This window comes from Camelus bactrianus, chromosome 19 (genome assembly GCF_048773025.1).
Source record: "Camelus bactrianus isolate YW-2024 breed Bactrian camel chromosome 19, ASM4877302v1, whole genome shotgun sequence".
NCBI lineage: Eukaryota > Metazoa > Chordata > Mammalia > Artiodactyla > Camelidae > Camelus > Camelus bactrianus.
In genome coordinates, this window is record NC_133557.1 from 11851463 (window position 1) to 11867127 (window position 15665).

Below are 15665 nucleotides of genomic sequence, written 5' to 3' on the forward strand. Positions count from 1 at the left end.
ACCCCTGCAAAACTAAAGGCTGGATTTATTTCTCAGTCGCCTTTTGCAGCTACATAAGTACCACTTGACATCCCTTATGTGCCTCTCCCTGCCACTACACTGAACCCCCTATGCCTCACTTCCTTTTTCCTACAACATTGTGCATCTGCCGTATAGGATAGGGAAAAAACTCTAGAAAGGAGACTGCAGTGGTGGGTTCCAAACTCATCTCTCCCTTTAACTTATCATGTGACTTCAGCCAATCTGTTTCATTTCTCGGGCCCTTCAAATGATTTTAGCCACCTCATGGGATCTAGGCTTTCCCTCCTTATTTCAATCTGGAATATTTGTGTATGTCCATACTCAAAATTTGCTTCAAATTCACTGCCTTTGACTGTGAGGAGAACAGTCATATTTCTAGCTATTTTTCACTGGCAGGGTTCCAGGAACTGGCACTCAATCTAATTACTGAAGTGGAACAGACCTTGGGGGTCAGATTCAGCTGACCCTAGGGTTCAGCAAGGCATAATGTCTTTAGGAAGGGCAGTCTGGTTCAGTAAAGGCAAACATTTGGCCCTGGCATCCATGATACAGTAGAGGGAAAAGGGCCAGGCTCTGATCCGGGCAATTATTATTTTTTTGTTTATTTATCTCTTAACTCTGAGATAGGTGATACTATCACAGATAACATTTTACAGATGTGAGAACTTAGGTTTAGAGGATCATTCAGTAGACAGTGACTGACTCATTGAGGATACAGGGAAATACCTAAATATTCCTTCATCCCAAGTAGAGGAAGAGTTGTGGAAGAAACAGTAATCAAAGCTCTTAAGAGGAAACAGGAGAGCAGTTAAATAACAATGCCTAAGGATACCCGGTTTTGGCAGCCTGAGCCAGGGCTCACACCTAAGGTCTGCATGCGTGCTGTTTTTACTATAACATGCTGCCTTTCCTGCAGAAGGGTGGGGGCTGTGGCATACTCAAGGACTAGTCTAGGCTGGCAGGTAGTCTCTGAAGAATGGCCACTGGTGGGAAGGCCTAACCTTAGATTCAGAGCTGGACTTTAGTCCTAGGACAGCCTGAGGTGTTAGGCAGGTGACCTAAGGCAGGGGCTCTCACATGGACCTGGGCCAATTTGTAGAAACAGCATGTGATTTTATGCCTTCTGGAAGGTGAAGCTGGGTGGTCAGCACTGGCAATATCCTAGTCTACCACAAGGAGCCCCACAGTCAACTCTGTGGTACAAGAGACAGGAAGGAGGCATTGACATCCAGGCCCTGTGGGTAGGGGGTGGGAGTTAGGGCCAAGGCTGTTTTAAATATTTCCTGCCTGGAATCAGAATTAGTTTGAGGACTGGATTTGAGTTGCTGAATCCAACCTGAAATGATACAGCTAGGATAGACAGTGAGAGGGAAGCGAAGAGATTTTAGGGGCTGACAGAAGCCAATCTTCAGGTTAAAAAAGTAAGAAATTAAAAAAAAATTTTTATTAGAATCTACAGATTATTTCAGTTTAGAAACTTGAACCATTTTCTTCTTAGCACAGTCTTTACATATATTCTGGCTCCTTTTCCCAGAGACCCTGTCTTCCTTTTTCTCTGACCATGGCTAGGCAGACAGGTGATGGCCAGCTCTGGGCCATAGCATCCCTCAGTCTGCTGCTTTACTTTGGGTCCTCCCCTTGAAGCTCCCAACAGTGCTAGATTCAGTTTCTTCATCTGTGAAATAATGAGGATCTGTCTAGCGGACTGAGGTCCTAGTGTTCTGTATTAAAGTGGTTCTTTACTCACCAGACTTGAGGTTCATTCTTAAGGCTAGTTCTGGACCCCACCCATGGTATCTACAGTCTTCATGTAACTGAGCTGAATCCCAACTAAAATTCATAGATTCTTTTTTTTTTTTTTTTGCCTGACCATCTACTTGTGATTTTGATTTTGGTGTAAAATTGGCATTGTCTCTCAGATCTTGGCCATACTCCCCCGCCCCCTGCCCTGCCCTAAACTGGGGTACTGGGGTTCTGGGGCTGAGTCCACTTCTGCAGAGGATTGTCATTGCTTTTAAATACCTATTCAAAAACCGATATGTGAGCTTGAAACTTGCAGTTCCAGGTTCCATGTTGAGGACACCTCCAAAGTCATTCTGTGCCATAGAATGTCTAGATGATGTGGGAAGTGCCCTGATTGGGAGTAAGGAGACTGATTCTGGCCCTGCCACTGCCTTTCTTCTGTGAATTTGGACAGATCCTCTCCTCACTCTGGTCTTACCACCCCTTCTGTAGAATGGTGGGGCCTCTTCTAGCTCTGGTCTCATTAGGGACAAAAAGCCATCTTCTGCACAGTTCAGTTGCAGAGCACTGTCTGGTCCTAGCTTTGGTGTGTTGGTTACAGATTATAAAGCCTTAGATTCTCTCTTCAACTCAGGAGGGGGAAGGGGAACCATCCAACTGTCTCATTAGCATGGAGAAAAGAAAACAGTAATTACTTGTGCCTCCCTTGATGATTCCTGCAGGGTTGGTTCTTCTAGGGAAGGAAGAGGGGGAAACTGAAGACAGCTTCAGCTGAGGAAGGAGAAATACTGTTAACTACCCCAAAAATGCAGAGGCAAGAATGATTGTCTTGCATGTCTGTTGTGTTCTCTGAACATTCCTCCAGGCAGCCTAGAGACTGGATTGAGTTTCATCTATTTATGGCATGTATAATGTTCTCACACATGGACAAAGATTGGGCTCAAGGGCTCTAATATCACCTGTCATTAAGAAACCAGCTGCCCTCCAGAGCGTCTTTTTGTGATATGCTGGGCATCCTGACACCTGTCTTTGTTGGGGAGTAGAAGAGGGTTTTACTGAACCATTTTGTGACCTGGCTGCATTTTTATTATGTTGTGAGGTCATCTTTTTAACCTCCAAGGCAACACAGCCAGTTGGTTTATTATGCCAGGGCATAGGCAGCCCCAAAGTAGAACTAGTCACAAGAGTCAAGGTCAGGTATTCTTGTGAGGAGGGAGGAGTCTGGTAGAACTGCAAGACTATAGAGTTTGGTCCAGGCTGGGGAAAGCAGGCCTTGCAAAGATTGAAGCAGTTAGAGTTTTGAGGCCAAGAGGTTGGGAGCAAGCTGGAACAGAACTAAAATAGATTGGCAAGTGTGGCTCCTGAGACAAGGATTGTTTGCTCTGTGGCCAGTCTTGTATTCCCTGCTGGATGTGGGCAGTTGTGCTGATTGTGGCTGAAATGGGTCTGAGGCTACCTGCAGATGAGCTCTGCCTGACTGAGCCTGGGTTATGCTGTGGTTATCTCTTGTGACTGCTCACTCCTGCCCTGGTTGCCACCCCATAGGCCTAAAGAATCCAGCTTCCATTTTTCTTCTCCTCTCCCAAGGAAGACACCACTTCAGAAACACCTCTTTCAATCAGTCTTCCTGCACCCCCTGGAGATAGCTGTGCTTTAAACACCAGGGGTTCTATAGGGACATGCTATTTAAAAAAAAAAGTTGTTTTACAAATGTAAGAGATAATTTCTTCTGTCAAAATCTTTCCTTAGCCCCCTGAAGCACCCCCTTCTTGTCCTAGGTCTTTTGCTTGGTTCTCCACCCTTCCAAAAGCCTTTGATATCCAGGCCCTAGTTCTTGCCAGAATTTTCTCTTAATTCACTTTCTGGCTTCTTTTCCCTTCTTGTCAGCTGTAGATTCCTGGTTTCCATATACTCCTGTAAGAACCTGCTTGCTCCCCCACCTCTTTTTTTCAATGGAATGCTCCAAAATAATAGTTTGGCCCAAGGGAAGGAGTGCTTCTGTTCAAACTAACTTGCAGTCATCTGGGCCATAGTAAAGTGCTTCCCAGAAATAGGGACAGTATGTACACTCAGGACACAGTACATGCTGACTCTTGAGGGGAAAAAGTGTTCATAGCATTGTATTCCCTCCCAGTATAAGGGATTTTGATCAGGTATTTTAGTTCAGTCTAGGTACCTTTCGTGGCTTTTTGCCCATTTGTTAAATCTTAGAATATCTTGTCCTTTAGATTGTGGTATCCAGTTTGGCAAAAGCCCCTATCTCCTCTTTTACTGTAACAAATCTGAGAGCCCCTTGGGAGGGTCTGGTAATTCAAGTCCACAACTCTGGAACTTGATGGTGCAGTTGCATTTTATTCCTGCCCATCTTTTCCCCAGGCATGCAAAACCAACAGTTGCTTCATCAAGTACACAATGGGAGAATTGGGTCCATTCCCTAAAACTTTTATTATTGGAACCTACTTTGATACGCAGAGCTTATTTTTGAGCATGAGAAAGTGCAAGGTGTATATATATGTAGTAGAAAGAACAGTCTTTTGAGTCAGACCTATTGAAGTAAGTTCTGTTTCTCAACTGTGTAGTTTTTAGACAAATTACTTCTCTGAGGCTCAGTTTCCTTCTGTAAGATGGGGCTAATTCTATGGATTCCAAAAGGTTATTGGGAATAAATGAGAATAATTAAGGCTTAGGGCATGATACATAATAGGTAATAGCAAATGTACATTTTTTTACCTTTCTCCTAGGCCTTTTTTAATTGCTTGATTCATCCTTTTGTGGTACTTAAAATGGAAAAACAATACCTATCAGTGAGTCACTTATGCCGGGCCCTGAGGTAAGGGCTTTCCCATGCTGTTTCTTTTATTTCTCCCAATAACATGTTTATGAAGTAGGAAATCTTTTAAAACAAATGTAAGAAACTGAGGCACAGAACGTAAATGTAAATATCTTGCCTAAGGCCAAACCTAATCAGATACAGAGCTGGGATTCAGATCTAGGTCTGATTCTAGAGCCTGAGCTCTTCACTGCTAAATTGGTCATTACTACTTTTTGTTACTTTCCCTAAGCAATATATGATTTCTCATGGTTCTTATCCTCTTTCTACTTGAACCTGTTGGGATTTGCATGCAAGTAGTTCTTGAGCTTTTTCTGTCTCGGTTGGTGCCTGGCTGTCTTTATTTTATTTTGTTTTGCTTGTTTTTAATGGAGGTACTGGATATTGAACTCAAGACCTTGTGCATGCTAAGCACGCACTCTACCACTGACCTGTATCCTCCCCCTTGACTGTCTTTTGATGGAGGTATAGACAATGACACTGTGTCTTCCACAGCTCTTCCTGATTCTTTTTAGTCAGAGCAGATCCCTTCAACTGAAAGGTGGTACAGTCCTCTTTTTATTTTATTTCATTTTTGAAAGAAATCATCCCCTCATTCCTTTGCCATTCATATCAAACCAAGTAGATTTGACTGTTAAATTGTTCTTAACAGTCTTGTTTGATCCATCAGGAAATCCTTCAGAAGAGTAGATACTATCAACCTAATTTTATAGATATGGAAACTAAGGTCCAGGAAGGTGAAATGACTTGACAAGCTCATACAGTGAATTAGAGGTAGAGCTGGAACTAGCCTTTAGGTATTCTCTCAGCCCAGTGCTCTCCCTACTAATTTATTTATTTTCAAATTTTACTTTTTATTGAAGTGTAGATGATTTACAATGCTAGTTTTAGGTGTACAGCAAAGTGATTCAGTTATACATATACATATATATTTTCTTTTTAGATTCTTTTCCATTGTATGTTATTACAGGAAACTAAATACAGTTCCCTGTGCTATACAGTAGGTCCTTGTTGTTTATCCGTTTTCTACTAATTTAGTAAGAAGAGAGGCTGTGTGTGTATAATATGCAAGTCAGATCTAAAGTGGGTCAAGCTGTATTAGAACCCAGGATCTAGAGAGTTCTGAAGGGACCTTACCTCCTTCATCCATATTTTCATCCCAGTACATTCACACACATTTGAGAAATTTAGCAGAAAGGGAAAAGCACTTCTCCCCTTAGGGTTCAACAAATCTTTCATGATAGGGAGCTGTGGGGTTGGGTCCAGAGGATGTCTGTATCTCCTTATCATAGGGAAGGTTAGACTCCCAGGGCTGATTAGCCTGGAGTAACCCTTGTAGAAGAAGCAGAGGAATAGAGGAAGAACCTGCATATCTTCTGATTTCTGCAAGCTTCAGCGTAAACCGGGTGAGTGAGGGTTGGGCTGGAGAAAGACAGTGGTGACAACTGAGGATGGGATCCCTGAGGAGCTTCACTTTACCTCCTGCTGACAGATTTAGTCTGGGATTTGGATAAGCAAGTTCCCTTCATTTAAAGTTTATAAGGAGGAATTCCTACTATTCCTCTTAAAAAAACAAAAAACAACTTTGTTTCTGGAATCAGAATAAAAAAGAAACCTTTCCCAAAGTGTAGACGTCAGACATTTTAATCCTGCCCAGTCATTCCCTTCCTTTTTGTCTTTTTTTTTTTAACATTTTTTATTGATTTATAGTCATTTTACAATGTGTCAAATTCCAGTGTAAAGCACAATTTTTCAGTTATACGTGAACATATATATATTCATTGTCACATTTTTTTCTCTGTGAGCTACCATAAGATCTTGTATATATTTCCCTGTGCTATACAGTGTAATCTTGTTTATCTGTTCTACAATTTTGAAATCCCATCTATCCCTTCCCACCCTCCGCCCCCTTGGCAACCACAAGTTTGTATTCTATGTCTATGAGTCTGTTTCTGTTTTGTATTTATGCTTTGTTTGTTTTTGTTGTTGTTGTTGTTTTTTTAGATTCCACATATGAGTGATTTCATACGGTATTGTTCTTTCTCTTTCTGGCTTACTTCACTTAGAATGACATTCTCCAGGAGCATCCATGTTGCTGCAAATGGCGTTATGTTGTCAGTTTTTATGGCTGAGTAGTATTCCATTATATAAATGTACCACATCTTCTTTATCCAGTCATCTGTTGTTGGACATTTAGGCTGTCTCCATGTCTTGGCTATTGTAAATAGTGCTGCTATGAACATTGGGGTGCAGGTGTCATTCTGAAGTAGGGTTCCTTCTGGATATATGCCCCTGAGTGGGATTCCTGGGTCATACGGTAAGTCTATTCCTAGTCTTTTGAGGAATCTACATACTGTTTTCCACAGTGGCTACACCAAACTGCATTCCCACCAGCAGTGTAGGAGGGTTCCTTTTTCTCCACAGCCTCTCCAGCATTTGTCATTTGTGGATTTTTGAATGATAGCCATTCTGACTGGTGTGAGGTAATACCTCATTGTAGTTTTGATTTGCATTTCTCTGACAATTAGTGATATTGAGCATTTTTTCATGTGCCTTTTGATCATTTGTATTTCTTCCCTGGAGAATTGCTTGTTTAGGTCTTTTGCCCATTTTTGGATCGAGTTGTTTGGTTGTTTCTTGTTAAGTCATATGAGCTGCTTATACATTCTGGAGATCAAGCCTTTGTCAGTTTCATTTGCAAAAATTTTTCCCATTCCATAGGTTGTCTTTTTGTTTTACTTATGGTTTCCTTTGCTGTGCAGAAGCTTGTAAGTTTAATTAGTCACCATTTGTTTGTTCTTTTATTTCTGTTGCTTGAGTAGACTGTCCTAGGAGAATGTTTTTGAGGTGTATGTCAGATAATGCTTTGACTATATTTTCTTCTAGGAGGTTTGTTGTATCTTTTCTTATGTTTAAGTCTTTGATCCATTTTGAGTTTATTTTTGTGTATGGTTGTAAGGGAGTGTTCTAGCTTCATTGCTTTACATGCTGCTGTCCAGTTTTCCCAACACCATTTGCTGAAGAGACTGTCTTTATTCCATTGTATATTCTTGCCTCCTTTGTCAAAGATGAGTTGACCAGAAGTTTGTGGGTTCATTTCTGGGCTCTCTATTCTGTTCCATTGGTCTATATGTCTGTTTTTGTACCAATACCATGCTGTCTTGGTGACTGTAGCTCTATAGTATTGTCTGAAGTCTGGGAGAATTATTCCTCCAGTCTCTTTCTTTCTCTTCAGTAATGCTTTGGCAGTTCTAGGTCTTTGATGGTACCATGTAAATTTTATTATGATTTGTTCTAGTTCTGTGAAATATGTCCTGGGTAATTTGATAGGAATTGCATCAAATCTGTAGATTGCCTTGGGCAGTGTGACCATTTTAACAAAATTGATTCTTCCAATCCAAGAGCATGGGATATCTTTCCATTTTTTAAAGTCTTATTTAATTTCCTTCATCAGTGGTTTATAGTTTTCTGTGTATAATTCTTTCACCTCCTTGGTTAGATTTATTCCTAGGTATTTTATTACTTTGGGTGCTATTTTAAAGGGGATTGTTTACTTTCTTTTTCTGTTTATTCATCGTTAGTGTAAAGAAATGCAACTGATTTTTGAATGTTAATCTTGTAACTTGCTACCTTGCTGACTTCTTCGATCAGCTCTAGTAGTTTTTGGGTTTTCTGTATATAGTAACATGTTGTCAGCATATAGTGACACTTTTACCGCTTCTTTTCCAGTTTGGATCCCTTTTATTTCTCTCTCTTGCCTGATTGCTGTGGCTAGGACTTCCAAGACTGTTGAATAGGAGTGGTGATAGTGGGCATCCTTGTCTTGTCCCATATTTTAGTGGGAAGCTTTTGAGTTTTTCACCGTTGAGTGCTATGCTGGCTGTAGGTTTGTCATATATAGCTTTTATTATGTTGAGATATGTTCCCTCTATGCCCATTTTGGTGAGTTTTTATCATAAATGGGTGTTGAATTTTTTCAATGCTTTTTCTGCATCTATTGAGATGATCATGTGGTTTTTGTTCTTTCTCTTGTTGATGTGATGTATTACATTGATTGATTTGCGTATGTTGAACCACCCTTGTGTCCCTGGGATGAACCGCACTTGGTCATGATGTATAATCTTTTTTACGTGCTGTTGGATTCTATTTGCTAATATTTTGGTGAGGATTTTGGCATCTGTGTTCGTCAGTGATATGGGCCTATAATTCTCTTTTTTGGGTAGTGTCTTTGCCTGGTTTTGATATCAGGGTGATGGTGGCTTCATAGAATGAGTTTGGGAGTATTCTCTCCTTTTCAATCTTCTGGAAGAGTTTGAGAAGGACTGGTATGCGTTCTTCTTTGTATGTTTGGTAGAATTCCCCGGTGAAGCTGTCCGGTCCTGGACTTTTATTTGTAGGGAGGTTTTTTTATTGCTAATTCGATTTCATTTCTAGTGATTGGTTTGTTCAAGTGGTCAGTTTCTTCTTGATTCAGTCTTGGTGGACTGTATGTTTCCAGAAACTTGTCCATCTCCTCTAGGTTATCCAGTTATTCTTTATCTGCTCTCCCTTTTACCCTGTCCTCTACTTCTCTTTTCTGTGTTAAACACCCATCTTCCCTTTCTTATCCTTTTCTTTTCTCACCTCTCTTCATCTCTCCCCTAACTCCTGAAAACAAGTATGGGAAAAGGGCACCATCAGCTGGCAGATACTAGAGGTATTCAGGCTGAGAGTCAGAACATGAAGCTTGAGATTTTGGACCTTAGAACAACATTAGTAGGGCAGGTATTTTATTCACTGGCAAGTTCCCCAAATACTTAGCGTCTCCTACTTGCCAGGCTCTGTGTCAGATACTTGGGCTATTCCAGTTAATAAGACCCTAAACCTGCCATAAGGTCACAGTCTTACGGAAAAAACATAGCAGCAGTAAACCTCTTCTTCTCCCCTCACACCCCCGCCCCCCATTCAAATCACTGGATTTTAATCCTTCACAGTTAATCTGGGCCTCCTTTCATGTTGCTACATAGTAAGTAAGGCAGACCATGAGGTAGGCTAACACATAGGCTTTGGATTAAAGTAAAGCAGACCTAGGTTCAGATCTTAGCTCTGCTACTTACTAGCTGTTTGACCTTGAATAGTAAACTTAGCCTCACCCATCTTCAGTTACCTGGGCCATAAAATGGGCATGCCATCACTTGCTTCACAGAGTATTACGAGGATTAATAAGCATAACACCTAGCCCAGTGCCTGGTGCATAGTATCCCGTATTTTTCTGTCACCCTGCATCAAGGCCTTGCTTAAGCCCTTGCTTTTATGAAGCTTCTGAGGTCACTTCTATTCAGACTGATTTCTTTTTCCACTTTTACAATACATAGCACTCTTGGAACTATTAGGTCCCACCTAATATTCTTAAGTAGTCCTTTGTAGGAAGTTGACACAGTCCTACCCTTAACTGCAAAGAGCCTAAGGATAAGGATTGTTCTCATTCATTCCTGCATCCTTTATAACCACTATCCCAGAGATGGGACCATGGCTGACTAGGCCCTGGCAGTATTTTTTGGTCGATTGGATAGAAGACTTGGGGTTTTGCAGCTGACCAAAAGAGCTAATAAAGACTTGTCTGGGAGTTTCCCATCTTAACTCTTCCTTTTTCTTCTGTTATTACCTTGATTCTGACAAAATCCCTGTATTGTAGGCAGGATGGGATTTGTATCCTAATTTTGTAGTTAAAGAATCTGAGGCTCAGATATGAACTCAGGTCTCTTGTTAGGAGATAGATCCAGAGTATGATAAGAGTAGCAGAAATGTGAACAGAAATCTTAACTGACTAGGTCTTCATTCTCTGGAACAGCAGGAATCTTTACAAGGAAGAAGAATAGGGGAACTGTAGTGCTGAGGGTTAGTGGTTGGTGAAGCCAGAGCCAGATGTAGTTATAGCTAGAGATGTTTCAAGAACATGACAGAGAGAAGGGTGAGAAAGTGTTCAGAATAAATTAAATTCATTGGATTGCTAGCCCTTGAAGGTTAAGAAGGATTTGAATATGTACCAATGAAGACAGGCATTCCAGGTGAGACAACAACATAGACACAAAAGTATGGGATCTGGAAAGCCCACAGTAGAGGTGTGGCAGATGATGGATGACCAGACCATGGTATGAGAGTCTGTAGAGAACAAAGCTTAGGTGACTGGGAACCATGATTTTTTTTGAACAGGGGAGTGGCATTAGGAACATTAGTCTGCCAGTGTGGGCCAGTGAATTGAAGTGGGAGGGGTGGAGGGAGACTAGTGAAAGAGAGATCAGGGAAGAGGCTACTACAAGAGCTTGCCCTTGTAATGTCAATAAATTCTAAGAAATGTTCCAGCAGTGCAGGCAGGCAGGAGATAATAAGATCCTACCAAGAGGAAGCTGACACAGCAGGAAATAAAGAAGATGGTTTGGATGCAGAGCTCTTAGAGAAAAAAAACACCAACCCAAAACCACACACCACAAGGACTTGGTAATAGCGGGAATGGGGAGTGAGAAAAGAGGAGTTGGAGAGCATGAACATTCGGAGTCTAAAAGTGTACTTGGGAGAATTTTTACACTATTTACTGAACCGTAGGGGCTGGGAAGTTGGAGATGAGTTCAGTTTGTTGACATGTTATTTGGAGGTGCTGATAGTCCATTCCTAACCAGCCACCCGTCTAGTGCCTCTGCTTTTGTACTTTGACCCTGGCCTACAGAGATCCTTTAGTTCCTTGTGTTTAATGCTTTGTTCCAGGACTGGATCCCCCCACAGGTCCCTCTACCCATGTCTAAGAGCAACTATCACTTCTTCTCTGAAATAACATAGTACATGTAAGGTGCTTATCCCAATACCAGGTTTATTTAAAGTGTGTATTAAATGTTAGTGGCTTTTCAGTGGCTGTTGTTAACATCATAGTTTTATGATTCCAGTAGCCTCTGGAACTCCTGGCTGAAGGACTCAGGAGTCATTAAACCGGTATTCAGTAAAAAGCCTGGGCTGTAAGTAAAATAAAGAGGATCTCAGGCTTGAGGGTAAATAGGGACTTTGAGTCATTCATGTCAGCTAGGACTAGAGAACATGTTTCCTGTCTTCTTTCTTCTGTTTTTGAGAAGTGGTATAATATGTGGTTAAGAGGGCAAGCCCTGGAGGTTGGACTTCTGGGGTTAAAGTCCCAGGTTTACTATCTATTAGCTGTGCAGCTTTGGAAAATTTACTAACTTCTCTGTGTCTCAGTTTCCCCATTAGTAAAATGGGGAATTTAATAGCACACCAACCTTAAAAGAGTGTTGTAAGTATTAAATGAGTTAATACAAATAGAGGGTTTACAGTAGTGCCTGGCATGTGCTACTATTCTCCTTACCCGGTTACCTCTATCCCACATTCCAAGTATATATGGGAGTTTCTCCATTCTTCAACCATCTTTACCCAGTAGAGGAGGGGATGAGCATAGAAACCTGCAACCAGTCTCAGAGTGCTTGAAAATTTGTCCTAGCTAGGTTCCAGGTTATGTATACCTGGAACCTCATTTTCCTCATCACTGCATTCTAACTATATTGACTGTCTTGTTCCATGGCATAGCAAGTTTATTCTTGCCTAACATTGCCTCAGGTCTTTTGCACTTGATATTTCCCCTTTCTGAAACACTTTTCCCTCTGACCTTTGCAGAGCCTGCTTCTTGACTGCATTCAGGTCTCTGTCTAATAGTCACCATAAAATGGTCAGGAAAGACCATTTTATCTAAAATAGACCCCATTCTCACTCCTTGCCATTCTTCCTTCTCTTACTCTGCTTTATTTATTAATTTTTTGGTTTATTTTTCTTCATACTACTCAGTACAAACCTGAAATTATGTATTTACTTATTAACCTAGCTTTTGCTAGGATGCAAGACATGTAAGGGCAGGACCTTTGTCTGTTGCCTGTTCTGAGCAAGATCCTGACTGACTTCTCTCTCTGTTATAGGTGAGCTCTGTTCCCTAAGGCAGTTGGTGCTGACCCTGTAACCCAAAAGAGGAAATTGCTGGCTGAGCTCAGCCTTGGTACTGGTGAGTGAAGGTACCTAGGCAAACTCTGGGCAAATTTGGGCCAAGATACAGGATAACTAGATTGGGGGCTTAGTTTTACCCTTAGTACAGGTACTTAGAAATAATTACTCTCCTACTCTGTGCCTAAAAGATTGTCATAAGCAGCCTCCTGTATTGGGAGAACTGAACTTGCTTTCTTAGAGCTGCCGTGAGACAGCCTGGGATCATTTGCCATGAATAAAGCAAAGCAGGCCCAGTTCCTTCTGGAAGCAGCTCCTTCCTCTGCCAGCTGCTTTCTGCTGGGGGGTATCCCGGACCTCGCAGCTAAGCCCATTCTCTCATAAGTTCTCTTAACATGACTTCAGAGCCCTTAGAGACATTCCTGATTTCTGTCTTGATTGTGACCTACCAAGCCCAGAGTCAGCTTCAGAAAATCTTGTGGTTTTATCAATCCTGCAGAATGTAATCATGAGTGGTGGTGAAGATGGGGCGATAGAGTGGGGCTGTATGATGGGGAAGCTTAGAAGGAAAACTGAAGATAATGAGACAAGAAAAGAAATCGACACATGAAGAGCCAATTGTGTTATGGATCTCTTTTAAATTAGACAAAAGCTCATTTTACAGGTGAGGGAGTTGAGGCTCGGGAAAATTAGTTTGCCTAGGGTTTACACCTGGGAATCCATAAAACTATTAGAACCCAGGTCAGTCTAACTGAATACCATTGTTCACTCTGACTTGGCAGACTTTCCTTGGATTACTGAAATCCCTGGCATCATAATTTTTCTAATAAAGTTCAAGAAGACAGATCTCCTTAGGGATTCAGAAAGGAGGTCTAGCTATTTGAGGGGCCCAGCAGGCCAGGTAGGAGTTAGGGGTCCCTTCTGAGCAATGGCATTTTTAGTGAGGGGGGCCAAGAGGCTGAAAGATACGAAGAACCTTCAAGCAAGCAGAGGCTTAGGCTAAATATGACTGGAAAGAGAAGAAAACATCTGTAACACATGGGATGCTGTAACACATGCCAGTATAGATAGGGACCCGGAGAGCTGAGTTGCAGTTGGGAAACCTAGACTTTTATCTTCTCTCTCAACATTTGCCTTTAGATAATATCCATTTCCCTCTTTGTAAATTGGACCCACACCTCCACATATTTATTTTGTGTACACCAACCATGCAGAATGTAGTAGAAAATCAAATGAGAAATGTAAATTGGAAAGTTTTGTGAGTTGTAAAACAGCATGACTGAAATGAGAGAAAGTGAGAAGAAAGTGTTACAAGTATTCCTGGCATCTCAGTCCCTGAACTATTTGCCACCCCACTCCCCAAAAGTAAAATGGAAGGTTTTGCTCTGGAAATTTACACTGTAAATTTTCTCCGGTGCCCTTCCCTCCTTCCCTTCTTCTGCAGGCCCTACCCAGAGTTCAGTCTTTCCCCAAGTTCAGTCTTTCTAGGGCACAGAGACAAAGCCAGGCAGTATCGGCAACCATGATTTGCAGCATGTGGGCTGCAGAGTGCAGGTTTAAATGCACTCATACAGCCTGGTTCCAAGACCACTGCTGGTACAGATAAGCTGTTTTCAAGAGCCCATCCTCAGCATGTGTCTGTACTCACTGACTAGTTCCACTTGGTTGTTGCCATGTTACCTGCTGTCATCTCAGAAGAGGAGGGCTATTCCTATTTTGGCTCTAGGTCCCTGCCTTACCACCTCTCCCTCCCCACCCCGCCCTGCCTCAAGTGCTACTGAAAAAAATACTTATGCTGTAGTCTAGTGTTGTATCAGAAGCCATGGGCATTCTCGTTTTCTCACCATCTCTCTCTTCGCCCTTGGCCAGTGATATAGGTCACTCTCTTCACTGTAACAAGGGGCATTCTGTTCTTCCCTTGGCCTACCTGAGGGTACACAGGGGTCTGTTCCCCCAACCTGATGCTCTTGGAATCCCTGTTGGCCAATCTTCCCTCCTATTCTGAAACTCCAAGCTCTTGCTGTCACCTCTTTTTGTCTTGGTTGATCTAAAAGTTCTATAGCTTCTGGCCTTTTCATGACCTGGGCATCAGGCTTGCATTTTATTGTTCTTGTAACAACTGCCCTGTGAAGAAGTTCCACTATTGACTATTTTAAAATATAAATGATTCCATATAAAAAAGTGTATAATATACTGATATCCATATAGTGGTTTATTTATCTCAATTTTTCAGAGTCCAACTATTAAAAAGAAGGAAGCAAAGCATTGTCATCCTTAAGGCCTTGTACATCACTAATTTATTCCTGTTTTCACATGTTGTAACAAGTAAAATTGCTTAGCAATCTGGTTTCTAAACCCCCATAAGATTAAGAGCAGCGTATAAAAAGGAGAGGAGGAGCTAGCATATTAGCAGCAGCTAGAGGTGAGAACTGAAAGCTAACAGGGAGAGGTAAAAGAAGAATCATGAAGTTAAAATGAGTATGAAGGCCATGTTTTAGGGGCAACAGCCCTATAGATATCTATGTACTTCAGTAAGGTGGGGCTAGGTAATTTTTAAAGTAGTTCTAGGTTCTTTTTGAAGGCCAGAGGTATCAGAGAATGTATAATTACTTGTAGTGTCTGCTATATTATCAGGTGCTATATTGAATGCTCTACATAAATTGATTTCATTTTGATAACAGTTTGGGAGATAGGTGGTGATACTCTCATTTTGTAAATTACTGAGACTTAGAGAGGGTCACACAGGCAGTGATTGAAAGAGCTCAGTGTAGAACTTTGAAGAATCTGGCTCAAGAGAACCAGATTTTTTTCTATTACTTTACATTGGCTCTTTCCCATGACGTAAAACCCTGGTCCTTCTCAGCCTCTTGGGCCAATGGTTCCTGTTTCCCCCCTTTATTAATATTGTCTTGTATATGAACTTATTAAAGACATTCATTCATACAGTTTGTATTTGTTGACTGTCCACCATGTGCCAAGCACAGTGTTAAGTGTTTGAAATGTAGCAGTGAAGAAAATAGCTTTCTCTCATGTAGTCTAAATTCTAGTGGAGGAAAAACAAATAAGTACATATGAAGAAAAATAAAGCAGGGTAAGGGAA

At 41.4% G+C, this 15665-nt stretch overlaps 1 protein-coding gene across 6 annotated transcripts in view; it reads left to right on the forward strand.

Annotated features, from left to right (window-relative positions):
• Positions 1-15665, forward strand: part of RALY (RALY heterogeneous nuclear ribonucleoprotein) — a 77091-nt gene that overhangs the window by 22019 nt on the left and 39407 nt on the right. For 3 of the 6 annotated variants that reach the window (XM_010960846.3, XM_074347161.1, XM_074347164.1), the window contains exon 2: positions 12544-12626. The exons of 2 other annotated variants lie outside the window; for them this stretch is intronic. The gene's annotated coding sequence lies outside the window, so the exon portion shown is untranslated. Of the gene's footprint in view, positions 1-12543; positions 12637-15665 lie in introns of those variants that run through there. One more of the 6 variants, XM_010960847.2, reaches the window with a different exon arrangement.